Raw genomic sequence first — 11,444 nt, 5'->3', positions numbered from 1 at the left:
CTTAAACAATAACAAAATACACAGTTAACTTATTTTTTAGGGGAAAAAAGAGTTTTGTGTTTTAATATGTTCAAGAGGAAAAAAAAATCTTCAAGTTATTTTCTGCAGGTGTCTGTGTAGCCTAGATACAACTGTTAATATGACCTCATTAACACCCTGAAACATTGCTAGCTTTGCATCTTTTGCCTTTTCAGATCACTTTTGCAAATTAAAGGGGCTTGACTTTTACTGGTGCTTTCCATTTGTAAGATTTCTCTTTAATTTCCTTACAGTCATTTTCATAGTCATAAATTACTATTCATCTCTTTTATGTTTATCTTCTTTCCCTCCTCAGACTCCAAGCACCTCTAAGGCTTTATATTTTATAATACCTTATAGTTTCAAATCTAGGTTTGATTTCTAACTGTGTTCCTGCTTGTCATAGCTGGGTGACCTTGAAAAAGTCACTTTGACTCTTTCAGCCTCAGTTTCCTCATCTGAAAGAATAGAACTGACATAGATAATTTATATGTTCCTTCCAGCTCTCAAATACTATATGATTATACAATGTCAGTCACCCATTAAATGCTAGTTGGCAATTAAGTCATACACCAACGATGCTGACTCATAAGATAACTTTTTATTTAGATAATTGGAGCTTAGTGGTATTGATTTGAGGCAAACTTTTATACTATATTAATATAGAAAGCATTCTACTAGCTATGGCTAGTTCTAGTATAGTCTTTGGATTTCATGGATTATACAATGAAATTGCTGGATTTACTGTGGGAAAGAATTTAATCTTAGCATTGGCGTCTAAAACGGGATTTTTAACCTGGTCAGGATTTCAAGTTGAAACCGAAACCTTTCACTTTTTTGTTTATTTTTTTTCAAAGACACCAGTCGTGTACCTTTCCAGAGATGCTCATATTGGAATGGTTTGGTGAGGAAATCCCTTAGGCATTGTTATAAGATGCTTTGAGCTCCTCTATTAGGATAAAAGGTGCTTATGATTATGAAAGATTACTAATGCTAATTTTGAGATTATCTACCATAATCACTGATTTATGAGCTAATTTTGCCTCTTAAATCAGAATGTGAAAGTTGTAGGACTCAGATGTTAGTGATTTTAGAAACATAAATATATCAGTGTACTTCCCAGCATGGCATTTTCCTCAAAAGTACACAGAAGACATAGTTTACCAGCGGATGAAGGAAGGAGTAGATGCATTCATTATTATTATGGCATCTCCCTGTTCTATGGAAGAAAACTGAATTTTCTTCATAGCCCTGAATTAGGTAAGTGTTTGGGAAAGGAGGGAAATATCAGACAGAATCAGGCCCACAATTTCTTCTGGATTCATTAATAAATGACCTTGATCTTGAGGCTCTTCTGAAGCTTGATGAGTTCCTTAGTCTTGTAATCTCTGTTCATCAAAACCAATATCCCTTCATGTCAGAGAAGCAGAAACCTCAAAGGCTTTTTGACAGAATTATTTGCACAGAGATGACTACAAATCCAACAAAAGCTTCAGCATAGTTGGTGGATTAGTTATGGGTTAAGTGCAGTTTAATTCTCCCTTAGTAGTTTTGGTAGGAAGGTGGTATGATTAATTTCAGAAGCTTCATCTTTAAACATTTATTCTGCTATTAAGTTTCTATGGCATCTTGCTTATTGAACCCGGTTGGTTGTGGACTTTTATATTCTATGGTTTTAAAAAATGGTTATGTCCTGCTACCTTGGCATGACTTCTTCTTGGATATTTTCTCTAGCTCTTCCCATACCTATCAATGCCTTTGCAGTTATGCATCCATTGCCAGTAAATGTAAGAACTATGGATCAATATTTCTATATTTTACTTAAACTCCTACTGGTCTACAAACTGATTTCTTCTAAGCTAATATTCATGGGTGTTCTGTACAGACTGGCAAGAAAATGATACCTTAGGTACAGTTTCTGCTTTCTGCAGTGGCAAAAGAAGGGCTATATAGTGGGTGGGGAGAAAACACCAGTGGAATAAAATATTGTTTGTACTCAATCATTTCTTTCCCCATAGGAGATTCCCCCCCCCCCAGCATCTCCACCTCCCTCTCCCATGTTTTTTAAATTAAGACACCAAAGCAAGTGCTCCTTGCAGTTGTCTTCAGTGAATAGCCAACATTGCGGAAAGGTATGGTTCCCCCCCCCATCAGTTTGTCTTTGATATTCCTTGTCATTAGTAAATCAGTGAAGCAATTTAATATCAAATATACAGCTTATTATTGAAAACTTCAAACAAATCATACCCAAAAGAAAACAAAATGCTTTGCAAGTTCTTCTTCTTCTTCTTTTCTTCTTCTTCTTCTTCTTCTTCTTCTTCTTCTTCTTCTTCTTCTTCTTCTTCTTCTTCTTCTTCTTCTTCTTCTGTTTTATGGGGTCAATTGGGGTTAAGTGAATTGCCCAGGGTCCCATAGCTAGTATGTGTCAAGTGCCTGAGGCAGGATTTGAACTCAGGCCCTCCTGAATCCAAAGCTGGTGCTTTATCCACTGTGCCATCTAGCTGCCCCAAGTGCTCATTCTTCTTGTAAGCATAGAATCTTCCATTCTTTCCTTCCTCCACCTCCATGTTTCCCACACACCAGAGGTATGAATCCTGGAAGAGATAGTAGGCTCTAACTAATACACTTCATTTTGCAGTATTCTTTTGAATCTGTTACATTCTACTTTGATCTGACATCCGATTAAGGTCTCTCATACTCATACTTGAATCAATCAACAAGCATTTACTAAACTGCCTACTATGTGCCAGGCACTGGGGATACAATGAAACAATTCCCATTCCCAAAGTAATTAGTGTTAATGAGTTAAATGTTCTCCTTCCTACTGGGGAATACTTGTGTAATTAAGACGACATTTCTTTTTCCTTTCCTATAATTCCCTTCTTCTAGAACAAGAGTTGAACTTGGGGTCCATGTACCTACCAAAAACTCTGTGGGTAGATTTTAAGGCATCTGTGAAATTAGATGAAAAAAATTTACATGATTACTTTCACTAATCTCTTTGATTGTGAATAGAGGCAACAAATACTATCTTGAGAAGTCAAGGAAACAAGCATTTATTAAGCACCAATTACAATGTGCCAATTACTGTGTTAAGTGCTGTGGATACAAAGGGGAAAAAAATCCTAAAGTCCTGCTCTTATGGCTTTCACAAGCTTTAACAGACTATCAAAGGTGGCTTGACACACACAAAAAATTAAGCCACCTATTCTGCCCTGCTACATGAGACTTACCCCCCCACTCCTTAAACATATTTTCAATACAGAAACAATGCTTTGCATAGTCTGAATGGAATAGTCATAAGTATGTAAGAGCAGTTTCTGGTCATGATCCCCAGTACTTACATTTGGGGGGGGGGGCAGTGCTGTACTTCTTCCCTTCAGTGTTCTAGATACTACTATACCTCAGTTTCATTCCTTGTGGTTCAACCTGCCCCTTTCCTACCTCATTATGGGTTGTGAGAAGGGGAGGCTGGCCCCAGCAGATGATAAGTGATCCAGGTTATAGGCTTGTGGAAGATGGGGGTGGGAGGAGGTCCAATTTCCTGACATGACTGTTCCTATTGTTTCACAGTCTTCTGGAATGTTTGCCTTTGTCATTTTCTCTCTCCCAGCTGTTTTTGTCCCAGGTGAAAAAATGCTTAATTATGCCTCTGGAAGAGGTGACAAAGGTATGACTTAGAATTATCTGTATAAGGTAGCTTTTTGTGCCAACTCCATTCCATTTGTCCTAACCCCAATTCCCTTTTGGTTATATTATGGGAAAAGAAGAGAGAAAAAGGGAATAGAAATATCCATTCACCATGGAAGAAAAGTACTTTCCCACCCCCAACCCTTGGAACCCACTGTGAATAAAGCAAACTTCATTGTCTAGAATGGGTTTACATATGCAGGCTGCCCAGGGGAGGGAGGATCAACCCTGTTGTTTTCCAGCTACATGGTTTCTGCCCTCCAAGACTCTCTAGGTCATAGTTACAGGATTAATTAAGTGCCCACCTGTATAGGGCATAGTACAAGTTCAGTTAAGCATTCCCTGTCTTCTAGGAGCTGCTTCACAAGATCTGTATTAGCAACATGACATCTTCATTCTGACAGTCAGAGTTAATTATCTCAAGTCATTGGTTCCTCACCCAAATACATGATTTCTCTATCTCCTGGAGTTCTTCAGTTCTACTCAGAGACCCATCTCATCAAGCAGCCCTGATTGGCTGATGAGAATGTGATTGGAATGTTCAGATTCCATGGCAAACAGCAGTTGTATGATTTGTAAACAGTAAGGCAGGTTAATGAAAGAACAAAGCCCTGACCAAAAAGACTCCTAGTTCAAAATGACTAATAAATAGAATATAATAACAGGGTACAGAAAGATGAATAATGTTTGCAATGAAATTGTTTCCGTAAGCATATTGGAAAATTGTATATATTTTATACAATCAGCATCTTCAAAACACAGCTTTTAGATCTATTACTGATCTTATCCTAAATTTCTTCTTCCAAACTTCTTGGTATGATCATCTAATTTTATTGCCTATTTGGTGTATATTTATGTGTTCAAGTTGTCCAGTTTAGAAGATGACAGATTACAGGGCAGAGCTAGTGTGTCTGTGGGTATCCATTCATGCGTGCATGTACATATGTAGGTATGTACACACACTATATATTATGAGAATTGGAATGACATCCCCTGCTGGGAGGGACATTGTGAGCTCTGGCCTGAAAAGAAGTCATGTGACTTTAGTGTCCGGAAGTGACATTTGCTGCCCTGTGGGTCCTGTCAATCAGAGCTACCAACCAATTAGCTTGGAGCTACGTGTGTGCGCGCGCGCACGCGCATGTATGGTCCTGTTACCTGTTTCACAGGAGGCTTTGGGGAGGAGCAGAGCTTTTTCATTGCCTGATGGGGTTTGGCAGCAGAGACAGACAGGATAGGGAGAGCAGGCAAATCTCATACTTTATCCGAGTGTTATACTTTAATAAATACTTAATGCCCAAAGATTGGTGCTATACATTTTCTAATTTAAGGTGACCACTCATTAGATTTTAGACATCATAGCTAGAATTTTAGGCCCTTACAATATACATACACTATATACATATAGTGGATATATATATATATATATATATATACTATGCTGTATACACACATAATATCGTATATATGTACATTATATATACCATTCAATGAGGCATAGTATGTAGCTGAAAAAACAAAATGTGATAGTGATTAACTGGTTTGATTTAATAACTATTTACTAGGCACCAACCATTAAGTAGGGCACTATTTAGGTGTTGGGGATGCAAAGATAAAAATAACACAATTATTGTCCTTAAGTTTTACAAAATATGGTACAAGGTAGAAGTGGGACAAAGAAGAGATCCAGTCAGAATTCTCTAGTAAAATTGGAGGAAGGGAGAGCACTTTCAATTGGAGATGTTGGAAAAAGCTTTATGGAGGAGATAGTTAAGTTGAATCTTGGAGGAAACAAAGGATGAGAAGAAATATATTTCAGGCATGGGACCTACGCTGTACAAATGCATGGGGGTGAGAAATTGTAGGATGAGATTGCAGAGTGGCTATTAGTCCAATCTGGCTGGGATACAGAGTACATGAAAGGGAATCATAATATAAAACAAGACTGGAAAGATAGGTTAGATCTGTCCTATAGAGGACCTTCAATGCTAGGCTAAGGAATTTGTATTTTGTCTTATAGGGAACTGGGAACTCCTGAATGTTTTTGAGTAGCAGAGAGTGGCATAGTCAGACCTGTGCCTTAGGAATATTATTTTGGAAAAGGTATGAAGGATAGAGTGGAAGCATGAAGACCAGTTAAGTGGCATTGTTTTAACAGTCCAGGAAAGAGATGAGTAGGTCCTGAAATAGGAAGATGGCTGTATGAGTGAATGGGCTGGAATAAATTTTAAAGGCATTGTGAAGGAACAATTTCTGGAACTGATAAGGTGGGGGTGGGGGAAGGGGACAGCTGGTTGGCTATGGGGTAATTTAAAGTATGAGAGATTGGGAGGATAGTGGTGCTATCTCAGTACAAACTGGAAGGATGAGAGGATGGCAAGGTTTGAAGGTGGAGAAAATGATGAATAGGTTCAGTTTGTAATATACTGAGGTCCTGGCAGAATATCCAGGTAGAGATATCCAGTTAGACATATGGAATTGGAACTCAGGAGAGGGAGTGGGGGTTTAGACATGGGAGTCATCTACATAGACATGTTAATTGATGTTGTGGAGTATGTTAAATCACCTTGAGAAAGAGTATTGAGAAAGAAAAGAAGAGAGTCTAGGGCAGAACTTTGGAGCATTCTGCCTAAGTCCTTGTTGGTAGAAAGTTGCAGGATGAAGACTGGGGAACTGCTAGTGGTCTAATTTGACTGGGGGATTCTCATTTAGCAGAGAGGAGATGGATGATGATTTTTCAAAAAAATAGTATACGGAATAGTCAGGCAGATAGAAAAAGGACCAGTAGAGAGTAATATCTAGAAATCTTAGGAGTGGGGAATACCCAGAAGTAGAGGATGATTAGAAAGGTCAAGAAAGGTGGGGACTAAAGAAAGCCCATTGGATTTAGCAATTAAAAGGTCATAAAGTATAGAAATAGCAGTTCCAGGACAGTAATGAGATCAAAAGCCAAACTGCAAGGGATCGTGGATAATAATGAAACCTTATATTATTGACCTTTATGGTTCCCCTTAGAGCTTTTACATATAGTACGATGCTTGAGGTATGTAGACTCTGTGGAAAGCATTATGTTATGGGGAGGGGGGATACAGAGTTTAGATCAGACAGGGTTCCTATCCTCATAGAGCTTATATTCTAGAAGAGGGATATGACACATACACAAACATTAGTATTTCCCATTAGAAAAATGAATAAAGAGGTTAAATGACTTCCTCAACATTGTCAATCCTACTTCTAGTCTCAGCTCTGATAGAGCTTATTCCTTTGTTATCACTTAAGTATTTTTTATGCAACTCTGGGTGTTGTATATCCTTCCCACTTGGGGATTTCAGATACTGAGTGACAAGATAAGATGGAAAAGATATCATTAAGAAGAGGGTGTTCTCATTAACATGTATTAGGATTATACTTCTAAAAAGGATGAGCATTTTTTAAAGGGATATAAAAATATACTAAGAGAAAGGATGTTGTTGTTGTTTGTCTTTTTTTGTTTTGAAGCAGATCAATGACATCATGGGGTAATGTCTTGACTTGCAGGAGAATTGGATTTAAGTGAGGCAGAGTTGCATAAAGACATCAGTTTCACTCTCTCTTCCAGAGTCATTGAAGTACAGTGGTAGGACGAAAGTCAAGATGACTGGTGATGGTTTGGAGGAACTTGAGGTCTTCAATGTCTGACCAAGCTCTAAGATATTCACAGTACCGGCTTCATCCACCTTCGTGGCCTTTGGAAAAATTGTTCTCATTTACACATTCCACAGAGAAGTCTTCATGTGCTGGGGTAGACATCCCCTTAACTCACAGATGAGTTTGAATCTTGTAGGTTACCCTCAACCTGGTTTAGCTTGCCTGCCAAGACAGTTTTACTGGGGTGTGGCCACTGTTCATGAGAACCTGAAATAACAAAAGACTCAATACCCCCACAAAAGCAGCATTGACTTCAAATAAGGCCACACTTAAAGCATTTATCCCTTTTTTGAAAGAAGGCTCCAGGGGCTTTACCAGTAACTCAGTGCCTAAGAACCCTATCAGGAATCCCATTTTTCATCTCATTTACATCTCTCCTGCTGTAACTTTCATTCATTTTCTTTCATCCTATCCTTGTGGGAAATGATAATCGCACACAATTACATAGTATTTTCCTTATGCAGCACCTCTTCTGGGCTACTTTCCAACTTTCACTCATAATAGTGGGCTGGATCCCTGAAGGTTGGTGGTTACTCCCACAGATTCTAGGGTACCTTTGTGGATCTGGACATCTACTTCTACTAAAGTTGTAGGGGCAAGAGATCTCACCTCTGTGCATACCTTTAAAAGCCAGCCAGTATTCACAATTAATTTTGAGCAAAGATATTTACTAAGATCTTATAGTACAGACAGTAGCTACAGTGTATGGCACATTCAGGGAAGATTAACACCTCAGGTCTGAGGGCTGCCAACCCCTTTTCAGATCTGCTCATTCACCTTTGGTGTCTACCTTTCATCCAAATCTCATCTGTGTCCCCAGGAAGCTGTAGCATCCTCAGTGACCACACCCCAGTAAAACTGTCTCAGCAGATGGGCTAAATTAGGGTGCGGGTAACCAACAGGCCTCAAACCTGTCAGTCTGTGAGTTAGGGGAATGTGTACCTCAAGCATGTGAAGACTTCCCTTAGTGGATGTGCAGGTGAAAACTATTTGTTCTACTGTTCACAAAGGTGACTGAATCAGGTGCGGTGGAACACTTAGAGCTTGGTCAGGCATCAAAGATGCCAGGGCCATGTTCTGCATGCTGAGCCATCACTAGTCATGTTGACTTTTTCTTGCCCCAGGACTTGGATGACTCTGGAAGAGGGAGGGAGACTAATGACTTTGTACAATCTGGCTTCATTTAAATCCAATTCATGAGCAAGTCAAGATCACCCCATGATGTCACTGGTCCTTTGTGAAAACAGAGAACCAGTAATAACAACAATAAATTCCCCCATGAACCTGGGGTGTACTCTCCAGATACAAATCCATAGGAAGATTGCTTTCAAAATTATAGTATACTGATAATAAGGCAGATGTGTAGGGAGCATTTGTGTCCAAGGCTACTTCCTCAGTTCTACTCAGCCTTAAAGTCTGTTTTTTCCTTGGGGTCCTCTCTAAACTTCTCCACCTCCTTATACGCGTTGTCTCATCTGGGCAGATTTTTCTGCTAGCCTCCCAAGGTCTGCTCTCCTCTATTACCAAATTTCAATTGTCAGGGTTAGCTCTGTCATGAGTCCATGGTTGGCTCTCTTCTTTTTTGATAGAAGGAGGTCATGCTTCTTGAAGCTATACTCTCTATCCATATAGTTCTCCTAACTCTTCCTTGAATTCTTTCAAAATGAATCTATAATTGCTGGATGGAATGTCTCATTTTAGTACAGTAGTCCTGTTGTTAGACAGATAGACTGGGGTGATGGTGAAGGGATGAGTTCTTCCCTGATTATTGGGTCTTGTTTTTGACTATCTCCAACTAAAAAACTGGTCCACTGCCTCTAGGGTTAGCTATTTAAGACCCCTAGACATATGGTTAATTTATTATTTTACTCCTCCAATGGCCAGGTTTCCCTAACTCCAACAGAAAAAAGGTGTTCTATTTTGTAAAGGGATCATTGAGTGTTAATACCTTGTTACCATATCAACACCTGTCACCTGTGTTTACATCTTGTACAGGTACTCTTAGGCCCATTTTACTGATGAGGCAATGAAGTCTTGGAGAAGTTACGTGCCTTGTGCATGGCCACAGTTCTTTCCTGTGTTCAAGTCTTTCCCTCTTTCTATTGGACCATGTGCCCTAAAATGATATGGTAAAATATTAGAAAAGCTAATATGTAGAACTTCAATACATTTCAAGGGAATCTGTGATCTCATTCATGTGGGCCCACTTTCTAATTGGGCTATAGAAGATGCTCAGTAGTTTCACCGAACTTGCTTATGCCAGCAATCCTTGCATAGTGGGTAATATATTAATTTTTTAACATCTCATTTTTGAGTAGTTCTCTTGGATTTCCCCTCCTCTGCCATGGAATAATCATTTGTTATTTTAACTTGCCCTAGTGAAAGCTAGACCAATTAGAGTCTAAATCTCTATAAATCTGAATCTTCTGTAATATCAAGGTAAATGACAAATCATTTATGACTCTGTTTCCTTATCAGTAAACTAAAGAGGTTGGACTGGATTTTTTTCTAGGGCCCCTTTCATCTCTAAATCCCATGACATGAGACTATATGGGAATCATTAAAAGCTATGAATTTTGGAGGAAGTAGACCTGGACCTCCTTGGGCCTCAGTTTCTTCATCTGTAAAATGAGGAGATTGAACTAGTTGTCCTGAGGTCCCTTCCAGTTCTAAATCCATGATTCAGATTGTCCTATGAAGATGAGCTTATGACCAAAACATTGGGAGTCCATGAAAAATCACTGTATTCAAGCTTCAGTTAAAAACAGAAAAAAAAAATCTTCTATGCCTTAACCTTAATTCAACTATTTCTCCTGGAGAAGCCAGTGTACTTTATGCTTTAGTAAATGTCTGTTTTGAATTAGAAGTTAAATTCAAGCATAAACATATTTTCAGTAGTTACCTATGCAAAAATGGAGTCACTAGGGCAGAAATATGTCTTGCCTCCTGCTTACCAACTCCGTGCTAGGTAGTATTACTGGGATCAACGTAACTGTATTTTCCAAAACCATTCTTTGGGACACTTGTCTTTGAAGGCCCCAGCTTTAGTTACAGCAGAGTTTATACTGCTTCCTGCATTTCTAGACAGATCTTCAAACTTCCTCCACCCCCTGCCGATTGGCATAACAATCGGTTCTATTGTCGAGTGTGGGGGATGTCAGACTACTGATGCAAGCCTGGAGACTGGGGATCTGGTTCTGTAGACCTGGGTGTTCTTGCTGAGTGTCCGCACCCCCAACAAGGACTGGAGATGTCTGCAAAGCAAGTACTGTGGAAATCTAATCAAGCAAATCCTTAGGTCAGGGCTAATCTAGGTCTTCAGGAGCTGAAGGTCAGGTTATTGTATTATTTGGGATATCTTCTTACTAGTTATATATATATATATATATATATATATATATATATATATATATATATATTTTTTTTTTTTAGTGAGGCAATTGGGGTTAAGTGACTTGCCCATAGTCACACAGCTAGTAAATGTTAAATGTCTGAGGCCGGATTTGAACTCAGGTACTCCTGCCTCCAGGGCCGGTGCTCTATCCACTGTGCCACCTAGCTGCCCCCTTACTAGTTATATCTTGAGTCCTAAAGTACATTAAAAACCACTGACATTTATTTATTCAGCATTTCATGGTTACAAAAGTGCTTTACATATGTTACCTCATTTAATGTTCACAAAAAGACCTGCAGGGTAGGTAGGAAGCATGTGTGGTACAACACATGGGCCTTGGTGCTAGAATAAATGAATGGATGGATGGATGAATAAAATAGTCTTTATTAAGTACTAGGTTTCAGTCCCGGTACTCTGTGACTCTGGGCTGGTCACCCAACCCCTTTGAGCCTCAGTTTCTCCTGTAAAATGGAGATAATAATCTACTTACCTCCAAAGTTGATATGCAGAAAGAACACTAGAAATCTTGAAATGTTATAGATTTGTATATTTACTTTTGGTGAGGAGAGAGTTCATGACTGAAGGGAGCTTCGGTTGTGGAAGCTCATTCCACTAATGCAGATCAGCAGCTTTTCTATAATTTGTAATCTTTAAA

The sequence above is a fragment of the Dromiciops gliroides genome, chromosome 5, assembly GCF_019393635.1.
Source record: "Dromiciops gliroides isolate mDroGli1 chromosome 5, mDroGli1.pri, whole genome shotgun sequence".
Lineage (NCBI taxonomy): Eukaryota > Metazoa > Chordata > Mammalia > Microbiotheria > Microbiotheriidae > Dromiciops > Dromiciops gliroides.
Note: the sequence above shows the minus strand (reverse complement) of the source record.